Below are 20,066 nucleotides of genomic sequence, written 5' to 3'. Positions count from 1 at the left end.
AATTCTAAATTCAGACATGGTCTTCCAGGTTGTTATGAACCTTAAAATCTGTTAGTTTCACTTACAACCTTCAACTATTTAGACATATAGTATTTAAGTCTCCATCTGTACTCTGTTCTGCCTTGCAACTGTTAGAGGCAAGCCTGATGAAGCCTGGGACACACACAGTAAGTGCCCAAAAAATATTAGGAAGAAAGCAGTAACAATAGTGTCCCAGGAGCATAGCCCTACCTAAAAGGGGGGTGGTGCACAGACCACTGAGGTCGGAGGTCCCAGGCATCTCATTAAAAGACAAGAGTCTGACCCAAACACCCCTTACCCCCAAAAGACCAACCACCCCCAATTCAATCTTCCCCACGCTATTCTTTGTTGGTTTTCGCAGGCTTCCCCCTAGCTTAAGAGTAGGAATCCTAGAAAATATTGACGTCCTATTCAGCAGCAGCAGCTTGATTTGATAAGCTATTTCCCCGTGGGCCAAGCTCTGCCTCACAGATTAGCTGTGTAATTGAGAGCAAGGTGTCTACAGCCCCTAGAGGCCCCATCTTAGCACTGAGCCAAGAAAAGGTGGGTAGAGAGACTGTTCTTGATGGTGGGAGAGAGAGGAAGAAAGAACCAGACTAATCTCCAGAGACTTCTGCAATGTCAGATTAGCAGGGATTTCAGTGAACAAGGAGTTTATAGGCCCTCGCTCTGAGGAACGGAGGGGAATGGACTTGGCCACAATGCCCCAGACCATGAGTAGCAGGGCCAAGAATCCCACTGTTCCTTTAAGTCTAGGGTTCTTATATTCCCTTTCTTCTTTTGGGAGGGCGAGAGACAACCCTCAGAACAGTGAGGGGCTGGGAGGGAGCAATCCAGATATGCGCTTTTTTTTTTTTTTTTTTTGAAGATTTTACTTATTTATTTGACAGAAAGCGAGCGAGGTCACAAGAAGGCAGAGGGGCAGGCAGAGAGAGAGGGGGAAGCAGGCCTGATGAAGAGAGCCTGATGCGGGGGCTCGATCCCAGGACCCCGAGACCATGACCCAAGCCGAAGGCATCTAGATGCTTAGCCCACTGAGCCACCCAGGCGCCCCCAGATATGCTATTTTTAAGGAAAACCAGGGACTGGCTCCCAAGTATGTGTCTTTACCTTTACCTGCTGGAGAAACAATTGCTGCATAAAAGCTGGGCCCTTAAGCTAATTAAAACCCACCAGAGACACACGCTTTGAAATGCAATTTACAGCTAGAAGGGATGGGCTCACTTCTCCAAGCTAATAAGAAACAGAGGAAATCTGGCAAAAACAAATCGTTTTTCTCAGCTGAAACATTTTAGATGGAAGCTATGTTTTAGAAACCAAGAGCCAGCCTGAACACACGGTAAAGTGATAAGGCTTTCTAAAGGTAGAAAAACCCTGAAAAGGTATGACCGCCCCTGAACTCTGGGTAAATGAGACCCCTCAGAGAACCATCAAGGTTAAGAAGAGCCAAATTACTCAGTGTCAGACTTTACATATCCAACCTTATCTAATACAACAGCCCTGTGAGGAGGTATTTTAAATACGGGAAGGAAGACTCAGAGAGGCCAAATAATGGGTTAATACAGCAAAGCCAGAAACGGAACCCAGGTCTGTTTGACTTTTGACCATAGCGCCTATTCATAGAGATGCCTTGGGTACTGATCGCCAAGGTGAGAGAAGACGTCACCCTGATTAAATGACAGCCTCTCTCCTTGGTCCTCATCCCTTTCCCTTTCTACTACAACATCTCATGTCTGCACAGGGTTTTATTTTATTTTTAAAGATTTTATTTGTTTATTTGACAGAGAGATCACAAGTAGGCAGAGGCAGGGGGAGAGAGAGGAGGAAGCAGGACCCCTGCTGAGCAGAGAGCCCAATGTGGGGCTCAATCCCAGGACCCTGAGATCATGACCTGAGCTGAAGGAAGAGGCTTAACCCACTGAGCCACCCAGGTGCCCCTGAACAGGATTTTCGTAAACAAAACCAGTTTATACTCTTGATCCAGACACTGTCAGTCTCATCTAATAGATGAAAAGCTGAGGTATCAGCAAGGTAAGTGACTTACTTCAGAAGGCTATCCAACCTAGTAAAGGGAGTAGCTAAGGGACTTGAATCCAGACTTCTACACACCATTTCAGCAACTGTCCCAGGCCTCTGGCTCTGCCATGTCAATCCTTTCACCCTCCCAGTTCTGGCTATCAGGTTCAAGTCTAGTCTTCAGCATGACCTCTGAGGCACTTAGCCATCAGAACGCCCACTGCCCCAACTCTGTAGTTCCTCCCTGACACTGGATCTCTTCTTCTTAAAAACACCAATTTCAAAAGAAGAGCAGCTGCTCTTGGTTCTGATGCCCCCCAGCGACTATATAAAGCCTCTGTCTAGGCCAGTCCTGCTCAAAAGCTCTGGCCTTATTCTCTAACGTGCAGATAAGGATCACACGAGCTTGTGGCCAGACCTCTGCCCTTAGTTAACTCTAGAGATATTGGGTGGTTTTGAAGGAAAATAAATACCAGTGATGGTGAGGCTATTTCTGGAGAAAGCCAAGCAATTAGACTGATCAGTGCCCAGGGCCTCCTTGGTCCAGAGGCTCCTGGTTAACAGGCGGCCAAGGATGACAGAACATCTATTAATCTCATTAAACTCACCAGGCCCCAGCTCATTAGCATTGCCCAAATGATCATTACTGGCCAGACAGGACTAATTTCCCAAGGAATGCTCTTTAGTTCCTGACAATTCCCACTTCCCTGAGAAACCCTAGCCCCCAATATGTGAATAGTGGCGGGGAGGGGTGTAGGGGTGAGAGGTCTAGGCTACAGTTTCAGCAGGCCTGGCCTGAGCTCTGATGTGTGACCTGCAGCAAGTCACACCATTTCTCTGAGCCTTATCATGCTTCTTCTGAAAACAGGAATAACCTTTGTCCTGATTACCTTTCAGATTGGATATAAAATCAAATAGGCTAATCAATGTGAAAGTGCTCTGTTACATCTGTAACATACTCTAAAAGGATAAAGGAATGTAGTTATTATTAAACTATCCCCTTCACTCAGTCAACAAACATTTCCTAAATATTCCCCTCTGTGCTGGCACTGAGGAGATGCTGGGGAAGAGTACTCACAGGCCTTGTCTTCTGCTTCCTTTTCAACAAAGCCCACTTTTCAGGAACCTGTTTCTTAACAACAAAGGGGGAAATGCACCTAAAACAGTAGAAAATAGGAGATGTAAACTTGGGACATGTCCCTTAAACTAAGTCTCATTCTTCAATTGCAAAATGGGAATTATACCAATGCCCACGATTAGGATTAGAGATAACAGCTATAAAGTGCCTGATACGATGGCTGGGACCAGTAGGTATTTACGTAAGAAACTCAAATGCCCTGGGCCCAATGAAAACTCTAGATCATTCGCATTCCAGCCCTATGTTCTTTATCCTAATCATCTTCCAGTGCTCCATACTCTGCCTGAGAATAGGGGAGTCGGGGGTAGAGGGCCTACAAACACTCTCTCCCTTGTCCTAGTGTCTGGAACCAAATCTAGAAATTTCATAAAGGTGCCCCCCCCCAACCCATGCCAGATTTGACAGGCACTACTCTAAGGAGCTGGACTGGGTGTCAGGCCTTCTCAGCCAGTGACTCATTCAGTGACCCATTCATCAGCTGTACCATGAGATTTCTATTCCTATACTGTATTATTGGTATCAGCATCTGATAGGCACTGAGGGGAGACCCCAAAGCAGAGGCAGGACTGGGGCCTCAGTCACCTTTCCCCACAGAGTACCTGAGTATATATCCTATCTTCCCTCTATCTTGCATCTTAACTCTACCAGACTGTAGCCTCAGGCTGAGGCTTAGTTAACACTAGTGACAAGCAGCCCTTCTAGCTATGGAGAAACAGGCAGCAAGGACTGGGTAAGTACAACCCTGGGCCTTCATGGGACCCAAAAACAACTGTCAACCTCTTTTTGTCAAAGGAAGTCATCCAAACACTACCTACCCATTCAATCATAATTATAGCTATCCAAATACTCACTGGGCCAACTCAGTCATCCAACACCTGGTCGGGTACCTGATCTCAAGAACTCCCAGTACATCAAAGGGACATCCACCAGGACCACAAAGCACATGTGCCCTGGGCTCTGGAATCCACTGCCCCAGAAGCCACCAGTCCAGGATATCAGAGAATGGGAAGGAGCACTATAGAAGGCTTGACAAAAAGGGACTATGTTTAAGGTGAATTCCAACTGGGTGGTGATATGGGGAGAGGCTATGCCTGACAGGAGGAACTGTGTGTGGTAACAAAGTATAAAACATGCCCCCCCTTTCTCCTTTCTGCTCCCTGCTCTACCCTCGCTTCTGCAAGTATATGCGGGGTAGGGCTGGAAATAAATGTTTGAAGTAAGAGAATTTCTTCAGTGCTGCCTCCTCTTCCTTGATAGCTACATACTAATTCCTGTCTTGAGGAAGAACAAAAAGGGAATACACAATTCAATATGCAGTAGCCTTATACTAGGCACTGTGTTGGAAGTTTTATATGACCAAAACCCAGTCATTCTTCAGATGAAGAAACTGAAGCTCAGAGAGAGCTTAAATAATTTGTCCACAGTTAAGTGGCATGATTAGGAATGAAAAGACCCTAAAGCTTATCTGCTGCTAAAGACTGTGCTCTTCCTACTCCATTTAGATTGCTCCCACTGACCTGCCCTCTTCCCACAGGAAGACTGAACTGGCTTTACTGCCGCTGGGCTACATGACTCAGGCTCTGGAGCACTTGACCACAAAAGGCCCTTTCAGGGCTAACCATGTGACTGTGACAATCATTACCAACACTTGCTTAGCACTTTTCTTCTGCTGTGGGGTAGGTGATGGTGTGTATTGTGCTCATTTCACGGATTAGGAACCTAAGGGTCAGAGCTTTGTCTTACACAAGCCAGGAAATGGCAGAGATGCAGATCAGTCTATTTGAGACCAGAGCTGATGCTCTAACCTTGGCCCAAAATGGCTTCCATGCTAAGCACACCCTGTACTGCCAGAAATCTTCTGATCCTTTGGGCATAAATGCATGGGGTTCTTGCTGAGGGCATACTCTCACGTCCAAGAGCCAGTAAGCACTTGCTGTGAGCTTGGAGAATGGTCCCCCGCCCCCTTCCTACTGCTTAAGGGGCCGGCTCCTCACAGTGATAATGTGGCAAGATTAGTCACTGCTTGCTGTTGGTTGATTATAGCTATTCTTTTCTGTAAATGAAGTTTAAAAGTCATCAAAGGGTCTGTCAGCTGTGACTTATGAGCCTCTTTCCCGCAGGGAAGTCAGGCAGTGACAAATGCCCCTCTCGTTCTGCCATCCATTATGAGTCGGAAGGTGCCATGTTCCAATTACTGGAGATCCCAGTGGAGCTCATGGAAAACCCTGTTCCAAGCTGCGGCCATTATTCAGGTCTGGCAGCGCTGCCAGCAGGGTTACCCTCGGCCCAGGCCCCACTAGTAAGAATGGAGAAGAGCATGTTTCTGATTTTGTGAGCCAACCCTTACTATCCCTCACTTGTGTTATCCCCGGTGGGTTTATCCTAGACATATTTCACAAACAAGTAAAAACATGGGTACCATGTGGGTGGTCTCAAAGTACCTAGGATCAAGAATACCCGGACAAACAGACACGAGGAAATAAGGTCATGCTGCCAGGTAGAGAAGGTGGGGAATACAAGGATGCTCAGGAGGGACAGAAGAGAAGGTATGTAGGGTATTCAAAGAAAGGAGTGACTGAAGGGGCCCTTTCAGATCATGTAATGTGATCAACTACCTCAGTTCTCAATACTCGTTATATGCCAAGCTCCATCCAGCAAATGCTGAGGGACCAAAGATGAATGAAACATAATCCCTGCTACTGAAGGTGGATGAGATAATTCAGGTCTAAAGAAGTGACTTGCCCAAGGTCATAAAAATAAGTTAGGGTCAGGGATGGAATGAGAAAGTAGTCTCCAGACTTCTTGTGAAATAGAGAAAGTGGTGACAGCGTGTCTGGCGTGGAGACGGGGAATCTTCTTATGTGCCAGGCTCTTCATGAAGAACATGACACAATAGTTCAGAGTGTCAGCTCCTGGGGCACGTGGCCGGCTTGGTCAGAGGAGCATGTGACTCCCGATCCTGGGGTTGTTTCAGCCCCCTGTGGGGTGTAGAGATTACTTAAATAAAAAAAAAACACTTAAGAAAGAGTGCCAGCTCCTATCCCAGTCCCACCTACACACTTCCTAAAGGTTTGACTTCTGGCAAGCCCCCGAGTCTCAGAAAAATGGGGATTTAGAGTAGTGGTGAGGATTAAACAGGATAATGCACATTACAATGGCAGGCACATATTAAGTATCCCAAATTGTTCTTTATCATCAGGTAATTCCTGAAACAACTCTTTGAGGTAGACATTATTCATCTCATTTTATGGATAAGAAGACTGAAGCCCTTTTTCACTTTGTCACACTAAATAAGCCAGTGCTTCTCTGAACTACATGTGGTGAAGAACCACTTTGTTTGTTTTGCTTTTTAGACTTCCAATCCATTACAGACAAACACATTTGTAAAATACAATAAAAATGTCAAATTATTGGTTTCTGGGCACTTTCAATTTCTAGACTTACCACGACCCCCAACAGTTGCGGACTCGCATCCATTCAGTGGGCTATACTCTAGAAGGACAGCTCTAAGCAACTCTTATTACCTACCCCCATCAACCTCTATGAAAATCAAAGAAAGAATGGGTTATTTTATTTCATTTCTTTCCAATCCTTTTAGCCCAATTCTTTTAGACTTTGGTGTTAGACTGATCTACAAAACGATCCTAATCTTTTTCCTTTTTGCTTCTCTCAAGAAAGAGAGAACAGGGTAAGCAGGCCAAGGATAGTAAGTTCAAGGAGGTGATTTATCTTGGTCATCTACTCTAGGTCATGCTATATCCTGCAAGGGAAGATGATCTAGGCTGTCTGAGAATGCCACAACCTTCCTGAGGCCTGGGATCTGAGAGGAGAGTATATTCCTGAAGAGGCTGGTACTTCTGGAGCTTCTCTCCCTGATACTAGATGACATTAGGAAACTAGCCAGGAAGGGGAGGCATGTTGTACCTTTCACAGTCTTATTATCATGGCAGCTACAGAGCAGTCTTCCCTACCCTAGGGAGTTTCTTAAAAATAAGATGGAAAGATTCATTCTCCCAATGCTGCCATATACCCAAGAGTATGACTGGCTGAAGAAGGTAAGCAGCCAAGACACCACAGTATACCTTGAAATTTTCCAGGAGTATGGCCCAACTCTCATCACCATACAAAACTTTCTGTTCTGAGCCTATGTCACGCTATCTTTCAGCATAAACCAAAATAGAGTAGCTCACAGGATATGGTGTAGAGAGGAGTATTAACCTGCTGCTGTGAGGAGGGGCTTGTCACCAAGTAGGAGCCCAAAACTGCATGTTTATTCCCACATAAGAAGCCATGTGAGCTGGTCAAGAGAGCAGCCTCTGAGGCCAAAACACCTTCATTCTGTCATTGAATTAGCTATGTGACATGACCTTTGGGTAGTGTCTTAAGTTCTTAATGCTTCAGTTATCTCACTGTAAAACGGGGGCAGCAAAAAGTATCTCTGGGGTTGCTGGAGAGTAAAATTAAATGTGCCAAGAACAGTGTCTGGCACATTACAAAGTATGCAAATATTAGCTATTGCTGCCACTGTTGCTATCGCTGGAACCTGCAAGAACTCCTCCTTGTGAGTATTAAAGGCAAGGTGGTGGACTCTGCTGTGATAATGTCACCCAGAACAGAACTGTGATGAAGAACACTAGCACTATAGATACAATAATCTCTTCAGGTGTGTCACCAAAACACTACTATTTAGAAACGTGTCTTGAACTTAAAAGGAATTATATAAGTAGACACTCATTAAGTGCTGAATGAGGGGCACTTGAGTGGCACAGCTGATTAAGCATCAGAGACTCATACTGGCTAAGGTCATGATCTTGGGGTCTTGGGATCAAGTCCCAAGTCAGGCTTGGTGCTCAGTGTGGTCTGCTTGAGATTCTCTCTCCCTCCCATTCATGTGCACTCTCTCTCTCTCAAATAAATCTTTAAAAAAAAAAAAAAAGGTGGTGTATGAATAAATGAATAAATGAGTAAAGCAGCATCCCTCCCACCCCCACCCCCTGCAAGAGAATACAACTTGAGAAGTGGGTCAGGAAGAGGCCCCTCCCTAAGTAAAGATTTCAAAAGGCCTCTCTGTACCTTAAGGACCCAGAAGGCAGGTTAAGCTTCTCTTCTGGGCAACAGGGCCCCAGGGCATGACAGTATAAGAAACCTCTACTTGCTGCTCATTGTTTGTGTCTCTAATGTAGCCTCCACATCCTGTGGCTACTCTATTCTGAATGAGGCTGCAGAAGGCTGTGCCATGGTAGTGCATGTATATTATCCCCATTTTCCAGCCTACCTCAGAAGTAGTAAGGGATATGAGGAACACAGAGAGGGAGGAGGGCTAACACCTCTCAAGATAGGGCCTGTAATAAGTTAAAACAGCAATAGGGGATTACCAGCTTTGGATTTCTGCTTGCCTGTGGAGCTCTGGGTCCTGAATTCCACCTCCACTAGCTGTGTGAACTCGGGAAGGCACTTCTCCTCTCTGAGGTTCCCCATATGCAAAATGGGATAAAAATCCCTGCTTTACACACTTGCAATGCAGGCTGTTGTGAGGGTCAACAGAGATAACAGAGATAACATAAGTGTACTCTTTTACATGAGATGTGCTTCATAACTATGGACCGGAGTACAGCGTGGATGGACTGCTGCTGCAGGTCTTCCTAGACAGAGGGATCTGGGCAGGAAGCCAGGCGGCTGGAGGCAAGGTGTAAATGGTGCACAACCTGGCACTTCAGCCAAGCACTGTGCCCCTCAGGTCTAAGGAGAGTTGATTAAATCCTTTCATGTGGAATCAGTATTTTGCTCATTACAACAATCTTTCCTCGAAATACTGAATTCTACCCCTCATGGCCCCAAGAAAGCTTGATCCTGAAGACAGCACATGAACTGACATAAATATGTTTTTCCTATTTCCTACATTCAGACAGAAGGGAAGATACCTGACCTCTCTACAAGATGCCAATCTAAATGCATCTTAGAGCTCACTCTAAGCATGACCCCACAGTTCCATATGTTTGGACCAAAGGGGACCACTGAGAGTGATATCACAGTCATAGCCACTCTGCCTTTGTCCCTCTGCTAACAAATTAACTCCATAAACATCTAAGCATCTGGCTCTTGAGTGATAAAGCAAGTGTATTCCTGCCACCTCCTGTTTAAAACTCTTCAGAGCCTTCCCACCACCAAGATTCAACTCCTTTAATGTGGCTTAGAAGCCCCTTCATGAGTTAAGGTTTTCAAATTCAAACACAATACTCTAAGGGGTTGTAGGTCACACACTCACTTTACAAATGAGTAAACCCCACTTCAGAAAGGCCAAGTCAATTGCCCACAGTCATACAGTGAACAAGTCGACATGAACTGGGTACTTCTGAAGGGCTGGGTATCAGACTTCAAAGTACCGAAAGTCTAAAACCACCTTTTCTTGGACAAGGCTATATGGGACAAGTATGGGGACAGGGCATCATTTAGCTCAGACAAACCCTTCCTTTCAGGGAGCTGCTTAGATGGTGTCCCCTGCTGGAGGCTGTCAATCTGACCACTTACACCCTCACAGCAGCACCATCATTAATAAACTTGGCATAATGATCACAGTGTCTGTTTGCATGTAATAGCATACCTAAGCTCAAGAGGCACTGATGCCACGCACATCAACTATAAGCCAACAAAGGAACCACAAGAACTTGGGGTGGGAGGGGAAGCCACCAAGACAGCAAGCATAGCATGCCAATACCTAACGAACTTCTAAACTAGTCAGTTCAACTCATGATGACAGAAACAACTGTGATACCTATGGTCTTTTCCCCTGTCATTGCCTTAGAAAGAGTTAACAAACCCTTTCTGGTCCCTTTCTCCTCAAAAAAGAGATACTACACTAAGCAAGTTTCTACACTCCAATAGTTGGATAAAAAAACAAACAAACAAACAAAAAAAACAACAAGTTTACCCAAAACCTTAATAGAGGTCTCAGCTGTGGAGTAAAATCATGGGCAATTGAACAGAAAAACCAGGATTTAAATTCAGGTAGTGCATGTATATTATAACCTACTTATTAGCCCTGTAACCTTGGACAAGTCATGAAACTCCCCAAGCCAATATTCTCTACTAGGCATATACTGCACCCACATACTGAATCATCCATCCCCTCATTCACATAGTAAACCAAGGTATGCTAATTTGGCCTGCTCAAGATTTTTAGAATGTAGCCCTGCTTCCACTCTTATTACCACTCCCTGAATTCATCCTCCACACAGTCACTGGAGTAATATTACCACATCACTCCTTTGCTTAAAACTGAAATTAAAGTTTTGTTTTATTATTTTAAAATTCTTAACCAATAATTTGGATATTTGTACTATTTAGTGTGTTTATTTTTTGAAATTACCATAAGGAATCACCTAAACCCCTATTCCTCTCTAGGATGGAACTCCTATCAGCATCTTGGTATAGTTTCTTCCAGTGTTTTTCCTTTTGCATTATATTTGGAATTCAGAGTTAAATCGTTTATCCAATTTTGTAGCCTAATTTTTCAATTAACATTATAACATATACAGGTTATAACATATTTGTCTTCATTGCTGCATAGTTTTCAATAAGCCCCATTTTTTAGGACTACTGTTTTTAGTAACTCATAGTTTTCTCCTGAGTGAACTTATTATAGTTTAGACTGGTTGTAGTCAGGTGATCATTTATGCTTCTCCCAATTTCTCATCATTATAAAAATAACATCATCAAAGGTAAAGTTTATTCTATATATTTGATTATTTCCTTAGGACAGATTCCCAGAAGCAGAATTACTGTGTCAAAATGTATGAACACTTTTAAGGCTCTTGAGATACACTGCCTAATTGCTTTCCAAAAATGCTGTACCAATTTATACTGCTATCGCCAATGAATGCCACTTTCTCTTTTTCCTTAAGATTAGAGAAAGAGAGAGAGCGCGCAAGACAGCATAAGCGGGATGAGGGTCAGAGGAAGAGGCAGATCTCCCACTGAGCAGAACCCAGGACCCTAAGATCAGGACCCGACCTGAAGGCAGATGCTTTACTGACTGAGCCACCCAGGCACTGTGTGAATGCCACTTTCAGGGCAACCTTACCAGAACTGTGTTTTACAATGTAGGGGCAGAAAAAGGAAGAAAAAGGCAAATCCTCATTGTTGTTTTCATGTATATGTGAAGATAACAATGTCCTGTGTTTATTAGTTTTTGAGTCTATAGGGTTTTATTTATTTATTTATTTGTTTTTAAGATTTTATTTATTTATTTGACAGAGAGAAATCACAAGTAGATGGAGAGGCAGGCAGAGAGAGAGAGGGGGGAGGAAGCAGGCTCCCTGCTGAGCAGAGAGCCCAATGCGGGACTCGATCCCAGGACCCTGAGATCATGACCTGAGCCGAAGGCAGCGGCTTAACCCACTGAGCCACCCAGGCGCCCCGAGTCTATAGGGTTTTAAACGCCAAAAAGAAGTTATATAGATTCCTAGGCAGAGGTATAATATGCTGAAAGTTATTTATCTGCTCATCTATCAGAAAACCATTTATTTTGCACATATTACTGCCAGACACTATACAAAGTATAGATGAACAAAGTACAGAGAATTCACAATCCAGTGGTAGAGATCTCAGAAAAACCAGAACTTAAATTTCATCTTGGTAAGGGCTATGACAAGAAGACTTAGGAACTCAAAGGACAGGAGAAAGTGAGAGAAGTCGTCGAAAGGACTCATCAGTTCTGATCCTGAGGCACCTGGGTGACTCAGTTGTTAAGCATCTGCCTTTGGCTCAGGTCACGATCCTAGGGTCCTGGGATCCAGCCTCACATCAGGATCCCTGCTCAGCGGGAAGCCTGCTTCTCTCTCTCCCACTCCCTGTTTGTGTTCCCTCTCTCAGGCTCTCTCTGTCAAACACATAAATAAAAAATCTTTTAAAAAAAAGGAAGCTCTGGGGGCACCTGGGTGGCTCAGTGGGTTAAGCCTCTGCCTTCTGCTCAGGTCATGATCTCAGGATCGAGCCCCGCATCGGGCTCTCTGCTCAGCAGGGAGCCTGCTTCCCTTCCTCCCTCTCTGCCTACTTGTGATCTCCGTCTGTCAAATACATAAATAAATAAATAAAATCTTTAAAAAAAATTTAGTTCTGATCCTGTCCAGAGGGATGAGCTAAAGTCAGCCCATACAAAAATGAGAGAGAGAACATTTAGGAAAGAGGAACATGAGCAAAGCTGGTAGCTAAACTGAGTGTCCACATTCAGGGAACAATAAAATGTACTGTGGTTTGGCTGGAATGCAAGGAAAGCAGAGAGGCCGGCAGAGCCGGGTCAGAAACAGCCTTGCAGGCCCCCGCAGAACCTAGCCTTCGGGAAGCCATCACCCACTCCTATGTCACATGCAGGACAGTGTTCAGTAAGGAGGCATTCCTAAGTCCCTACAGCTCTTGACAGTCTGAGCCACATAAGTCAATCCCCTGAACATCCCATCAGTGTTGACTCCTTTTTGTCTCATGTATCTCTCTTCTCTCACCAAGCACCATAAAACTTTTGGGGTACTTTTCACATCACCTAGTATATTATTAGATACATGGCAGGAACTCCAATAATGCTCATGGATCGATTAAGTAGAGGTACTTCATGCAATAATACACACAACTCATAGTGCCCTTGCTGCCCTGGCACAGCCCCTGCCAACCTCAGCAGAAGCTCGGTCACTGCCTCTCTTGGCAGATGTCCTGCCTCAGAAAGCTACCTCCCCCTTCTTGCTCATTCTGCCAAACAAAAAAAATGAGCCCGGGTATAAGAAGCTATAAAGTCTGTGATAACTAAGGAGCACACAGGGTGGCTGGAGGGGAGGCCTGAGGGACATAAATCCTTCCCCATTGTACATTCCTCAAGCCAAGGACTCCCTCAGCTCTGCTGGCAGTTTTGGAACACCATCTCCCCCCCCCCCGCCCCCCGCCGCCCCTTCCTCCGCTCACCATAAAAAATAAAACAGGTTTTTCCAATTGAGCATGTTAAAAGTCTCCTTTGAGCAGCTGCTGACCTTTCTCTAAGGTATTACCTACTTTCTACATTAATAACAGCTGCTTTAATGAAGACAAGGATATTAATAGGATGATTATTTCAACAATTAATGTAATAGTCATTCTTACCCTGCTAGTTGTGGTATGAGCCATGGGCAGTGGGATCTGATGTGCCGGCTAACATCCACCTTACACAGCTGTATTCAAATGGTCTGTTTCTGTGTTATCTCCTCTCCTACACTGACTGTGAATTACTGATGGCAAGGACCACACTCTTTCATTTCTGCATGCCCTCTGCCTTTCAGGATAGGCTCTGGCCCAGAGTGGGAGCTCAGGGAGTACTTGCTGAAGTGAACTTCATGTACCACTGCCCCTGCCACCCCCATCGTCCATGCCTCTTTTAAAGAAGCAGGCAGTACAGAGAACATAGCCAAAAGAGTCCAGAGAAAGAGAAAGGTAGCCTTTCTCTAAGGGCCTAATCCACCCCAACCTTTAGAAAAGTCTATTATATAATGTAATAAATATTATGATATATTAATTAATTATGTAACAGATGCACTGCTAAGTATTTTACTTCTCATTTGTACAAGTCTTTGAGGTAAGAATTATAGGAAGGTCTCAAGAACTCTTTCTGAGGCCCTTCAGAAGAATGACTTTGTGGAGTTAGACAACCTGGGCTCACATCCTAGCTTTGCCATATGATCCTTAACCTTAACCTCTCTGGGTCTTAATTTTCTCATTTATAAATGGAAATAATATTACAGTATCTTCCCCAAAAGGTTGTTATGAGAATTCAATGAGATCATGTACCATCGAGTTCAGCATTCAGGAATTTCCTAAATTAAAGTACTATTGACCCCACTGTTCCAAATATCATACTCTTCTTGTTGAGTAAGGTTAAGTAAGAAAGAGATTGCTTCATCAGTAAAGCAGGACCAGAGCCAATTTCTGATGTGGTGACAGAGGCTAGGGCAACGAGTAGTTCTCTGAGCACAAATCCACTGATGTGATGCCCCTGATGAAAACTCTTCAGAAAAGCCTTTGTTTCCTACCCCCCAAGCAGATCCAGTCATTTCCTCTTCTGGAACCCAATATCCTCTACAGATCTCTGCTGCAGCAACATTTGCTGCACTTTTGTATTCACACACCTGTCTCTCTCCAGGAGACTCTGAATTCCCTGAAGACAGAGACTCTTCCATTAATCTTTGCAATCCGAGCCTCTGGCACTGCCCTGGCAGCCAGTAGATGCTCAGTGAAATTCTGCTAATAAAGAGGTAAAAGAATCCTAGGTGAATGCTGTTTCAGTAAATGGTTTCTCAGTGCTCCCGACAAGGCAAAAGTAAACTGTACAGGGCGCCTGAGTGGTTCAGCTGATGAAGCGGCTGTCTTTGGCTCAGACCATAATCCCAGGGTCCTGGGATTGAGTCTCACATCTCACCTCTGGCTCTCTCTGGCTCTCATGAATAAATAAGTAAAATCTTAAAAACTAAAAAATAAAAGTAAACTGTAGAGCTGGTGTTCACGAGATGAGCCCAAGTTCCTCACCCACCAGGATGGCAGAAAAACAGGTAAGACAGGGATGGGAGCAAAAACAGAGCAAGAAACTGGGGACCACTATGTTCAGCAGACTACAGGTAGCAGAGGCTCTAAAGAGAGGGTGACGGGCACCTGGCTGGCTCAGTCAGTAGAGCATCCAGCTCTTAATCTCAGGGTCATGAGTTTGAGCCCCACCAATAGGTGCAGAGATTAATTTTAAAAAGGGGTGGGGGTAGGGAGGTTGAAGCTGCAGCCCAGAGCCTGCTGAATCTGGGCTTTCCGTGGGGAAATATGTAGAAGTTCCTCATCAAGTGAAGAGTAGCAAAGGCTAGAAACCTCCATCCTTGTCACCAATCAACACAGCAAGGGACACCCAGCCCCCCACCCCCCACCCCCCCCGCTCTGAATTATCTGGCAACACTGAGTAAGCCCAACTACTGAGTCCTACCATGCTGGCTTGCTGGAAAGAACACTGATCAAAGAGTTTGAAGATGGGAAGTCCATTCCTGAGAATATACTACTTTTTCATCTAATAAATACTTCTTGAGTATCTACTATGTCAGACTTGCACTAGGGACCTATAATACAACCATGAATATATCACTAATTCGCTGTCAAACATTAGACAAGTCATTATCCCTTCTGAGTCTTAGCATACTTATACACAGGTAGAAGATAACCTCCGTCACAGAATTGTTTTGAGTATTAGATGTGGTCTGAAAAGTCTACTGCACAACTTTGCAAATGCAAAGGCGATGTTTTTAACTAGATCTTAACTACAAAGCTTAGCAAAATGCAAGGATAGTGTCCACTAAATGTCAAGGACAACTCCCTCTGCCACGGTCTAGACAGAAACCCAGCAGATTTCTACCGCTAAATTCTGTGGTGGAGATTGCGACGGAGGAACAGAAATTTGGCACATTCTCTCCAAAGCCGTCTCGAAATCTTCACCATAGTTACTGCTGTGAGTGGGCTCATCACTGAGAACTCAAATGTGAACCTCTAAAATGAGCCCTTGAATGCAATGGAAACTTCTTAAAGAATAGACTTTAAGGGGCACCTCGGTGGCTAAGTTGGTTAAGCGACCGTCTTCAACTCAGGTCATTATTCCGGAGAGCCAGGATCAAGTCCCGCATCAGGCTCCCAGATCTACGGGGAGTCTGCTTCTTCCTGACCTTCTCCCCTCACAGGCTCTCTCTCTTCCTCAAATAAATAAATAAATACTTAAAAAAAAAAAAAGGAAAGAACAGACTTTAAAACGTTTTGGATTTGGGGCACCTGGGTGGCTCAGTGGATTAAAGCCTCTGCCTTTGGCTCAGGTCATTATCCCAGGGTCCTAGGATCAAGCCCCATGTCGGGCTCTCTGCTCAGTGGGGAGCTTGCTTCCTTCTCTCTCTGCCTGCCTCTCTGCCTACTTGTCATCTCTGTCTGTCAAATAAATAAAAATTAAAAATCTTTTTAAAATAAATTAAATAAAATGTTTTGGATTAGACGAACCTTTCCAGACATTGAGCTAGTGTCCCAGCCCCTGGTCCTTCAACTGTTTGGAAACATTTGTTGGCTATTAAGCCTGTTGTTTCCTAATCTTTCTGTTTAGTGGGATAAACACATCAAAACCGAAAGCTTTCCGCTCTGACAAGACTCTGATTACTGGTCTGCAGAATCCTCCATAATTTTTATGATTTGTTGGCCAGAAGAGGAAGAATGGTGGACTACAAATAGTAGTGTGGCCCAAGAGGGAGTCAGGCATCCTGAACTTGATTCCACTGCGGAGTGGCTCTGGAAACTTGGTGATAGACCTCAATTACCTCAGCCAGAAAACAGAGGAATTAGATCAGCTCAGTGATACATGAACTCTTCCATGGAAGAGCAGTGTTCCTCAAGATGTTAATGACAGTTCCTCACAAAAGGGGCTCTGAGGTCAAATACAAATAGGAAAGCTGGTGTACTCCATCTCCCCCCAACACACTGCTCTGCCGAGTCCTATGCACACTAGGGCTCTAAGAAGTCAGCAGTAAAGAAATGTGCTTTTGCCTTTTTTGGTCTGACTTCTCCCAGCTTATTAACATCTCCTCTAAGACAGACACACAAGGACAGACCTCTGGTATCTCTATCCACTCTAACCCACTATGGTTTGTATCAGAGGTACTTAGCCAGTATGCCCCAGCACCCCTGCTTCCCACTAATTCAGTTCTCTTTCTTAACCCAGTAAGGCACTTAAATAAAACCTTGGTTAATAGAAATGTATGACATATAGCTCATTTTGCTATAAAGAGAGTACTAATTTTCAAAAACTCAGAATACAAGAACTTAAAACACTGAGATGGAAAACCTGCAGTTACTGAGGTTCTAATACTTGTTCTATACACTCTTGGCATTTTTTCATTACACCATTTAATCCTTAGATAACCGTAAGACATAAATACTGTTATCCTATTACAGAGAAGGAAATGGAAGACTGGAGAGGCTAAGTAACCTGCCTGGTTATGCAGCTAGCAAATGGTGAGCACCAGATTTCAAACCCAGCACTACTGGTCTCTCAAGTCTTCATTCTGTTTAGTGACTATCAGTCACAAACCTTCCCTGGTCTCAACTATCAAGTGGGAATGGTAATCCTTGCACTGCTTCCCTCACAGAGCTTCTCTAAGCCTCAAAGGCAGTAACATGCATGAAAGAGCTCTGTAATGTATAAAGACATGAATCTGAGGGGCACTTGAAACACTGTGAATAAATGTTGGTATTTCCCTCTGTGATTTGTAAGGTACCTTAGGTTATTCTATGCTTTCCATCATGGAAGTCAACTGTCCTAATCCCAGTCGCTCACCACCCCACAGTGCTCCTTAGAATTTTCCAGTTAAGATTTTGGATAATGAAATAATAATGATAATAAAATTTAAAAATAAAAAATAAATCAAGACTTCAGATAAATAAGAAACATGTTATTTCTCAGTAATGACTACGATTTAGTGTTTGTCAAAGTCACATCAAGCAGCACATCTGCTTAAGGAGTCAGTAGTAAAGGCAGCAGCGTAGGTAGGAGCCTGGTAGGAGGCCTATGGACAGAGGAGATGCCAGAATAGCTGTGGGACAAGACTCCTCTACCTCATTTTAGAACATTCTGGGGGAAAAATAGGTCCAAAGGGTCATTTGGAACAGCAGGTCCTAGAAGCCTTTGTATGAAATATATCCAGGAGACCAAGTATGTGTGTGTATGGGAGAGGGAGGTGGTGGGGTGAAGGAAGATGGGAGCTTCACTTTGCGCTGGCCTGCTTCACTTTGTTCTGGGATAGAAAACTACCTTGGGCAGGGGCCTAGGGACACATGCAGCTGTATACGGATGTATGGCTCTCAACGCATCCTCTAGTCCTGCCTGGGATCACACCCTCATGATCCACATTGCTATGACCATCTGCTCCCTCCAGCTTCTGGTGGACCAAGGCCAAAACCAATAGCAAAGCATTCTTGGCACTGGGCCCTGGCTGGGGACAGAGAAATAAATAATAGACGTCCCTGCTCTTAAGGAAAGCACTGGACCAAGATGTTTTGAGCCTAACCAGAGGCTCCCCTATATAGTAAAGTCTCTGGCTCATGGGGTATATTCAAGAATTACATGAAATTAATGGGGCACCTGGGTGGCCCAGTTGTTAAGCATCTGCCTTCAATTCAGGTCATGATCCGGGGTTCTAGGATCAAGCCCCACATCGGGCTCCCTGCTAGGCGGGAAGCCTGCTTCTCCCTCTCCCACTTTCCCTGCTTGTGTTCCCACTCTTGCTGTCTCTGTCAAACAAGTAAATAAAAACCTTTAAAAAAAAGAAAAGAAAATAACTGTATGAAATCAATCAAAGGAGCTTACCTTTTATAATTTAAGAGTATCTGTTTGGTGTCAGGAACCCTGGATTCCAGTCCTTGTGAATAATTCAGTAAACTCTTAACTTCTGTGGCCTTCAGTTTACCCATCCATACAACAGGCTCTATCTACCCCCTAAGATGGTATGTGTAGCTAATTAGATAATAGTTGGGACAAGGTCTGTAAATGACATGACACGGAACAGCAGAAACCGACACTGGGAAATAAGGTCTTAAAAATTCAGAGCCCAATCTGGGAAAGACTTGAAATAAGCTCCCTTTCTTTCTCCCCAACCAACTTAGCCTGCCTTTCTCAGAGATGTTCTTTGCATTTCTTGTGATGGAAAAGGGAAATGTGCTGCACAAATAGGGGATGGAAAGGTTGCCATCTTTCTACTTTCCAAAGTTTATTCAGATTTACTGTAATAATTATTAATATTCATAATTCATAATTCATAATCCTAGATTTTGTTAAAAGCTGTGAAACCATGAACAGGCCTTAATATCTGTTTTAGTTTCCTCATCTGTAAATCAGGGTGAAGTTTCCAAAGTGATGATTATAGTTAAGATTAATTAATTAAAGGTGGAAAAGTATTTTGTAACCCACAAACTGCCACACAAATGCCAGTTATTACAAGGCTGTCTTCCCATCAGCTCATGAGCCACACAGAACAGTGGTTATCACCGCTTGAGAGGTGAGATAATCAAAGCCCAGAGAAATACTGACAGTAACACATTCAGCTCTACTCCAGCTTCCGGCAGCAGAGGAATAAATTCTTTTCATTTATTATAATAATATTGTATTTGATTTATTAAAGGAGTTGTTTATTAGTCTGTCTGCCTCATTAAACTGACATATCTCTGAGACAGGGGACTACAACCATCTTATGCACTTTCGTATTTCAATGGTCAGCATGGCACACGTAAAAGATGTTAAATGTTGCCTTAAAGACGACCAACACTGGTAGCAGAAACACGTCCAGAACACAGGATGCCTAATCTAGGGATCTTATAGCCAAAGAGAAAGTGGCCTAAACCTCACAGATTTGACTCAACAACTCCTCTCGTCTTCAATTCTCCCATTCTAGCAAGACTCAACTTTCCATTCCTGGAGAGTCTTTGGGCCTTTGTATGTGCTGGTCTCCCAGCTTTAAAATACTCTTCATCTGCTTCTTTGCTGAGCTAATTCCCAGTCACCCCTCAGATTTGGAGGCCTTTCTAATCTAATTCTGGGTCAGGTTTTCCTCCTGTGATTCTTTTGTTTATCACAGAATCCTGGCACACAGATGTGTCAAAAATATCTCCTCAAAGTAAATACCGGAATGAATCTAATACTGGCTCTAGAAATTCAAAGGTGATGCAGGGAAAGCTTCCTGGCCTGGAAGTCAGGAAACCTAACTGACTCTTAATTCTAGCTCTACCACTACTGTGTTCAAGCCCCAGTCCTTCTTTTGATGATCCATAAGTAAGCTATTATTATCTATTAATCATCTCGAAAGGTCCTTTCAACACCGAC

General features: G+C 44.0%; 1 protein-coding gene across 9 annotated transcripts in view; it reads right to left on the bottom strand.

Moving 5' to 3' along the window:
• Nucleotides 1-20,066, bottom strand: part of RALY (RALY heterogeneous nuclear ribonucleoprotein) — an 80,382-nt gene that overhangs the window by 10,343 nt on the left and 49,973 nt on the right. For 2 of the 9 annotated variants that reach the window (XM_045084095.1, XM_013053393.2), the window contains exon 3: nucleotides 3,116-3,194. The exons of the other annotated variants lie outside the window; for them this stretch is intronic. The gene's annotated coding sequence lies outside the window, so the exon portion shown is untranslated. The remainder of the gene's footprint in view (nucleotides 1-3,115; nucleotides 3,195-20,066) is intronic. 9 annotated transcript variants of the gene reach the window in all.

This window comes from Mustela putorius, unplaced genomic scaffold, assembly GCF_011764305.1.
Source record: "Mustela putorius furo isolate JIRA1106 unplaced genomic scaffold, ASM1176430v1.1 tig00000743_pilon_pilon_pilon, whole genome shotgun sequence".
In the NCBI taxonomy this organism is placed as follows: domain Eukaryota; kingdom Metazoa; phylum Chordata; class Mammalia; order Carnivora; family Mustelidae; genus Mustela; species Mustela putorius.
This window is presented reverse-complemented; position numbering and strand designations above follow the sequence as displayed.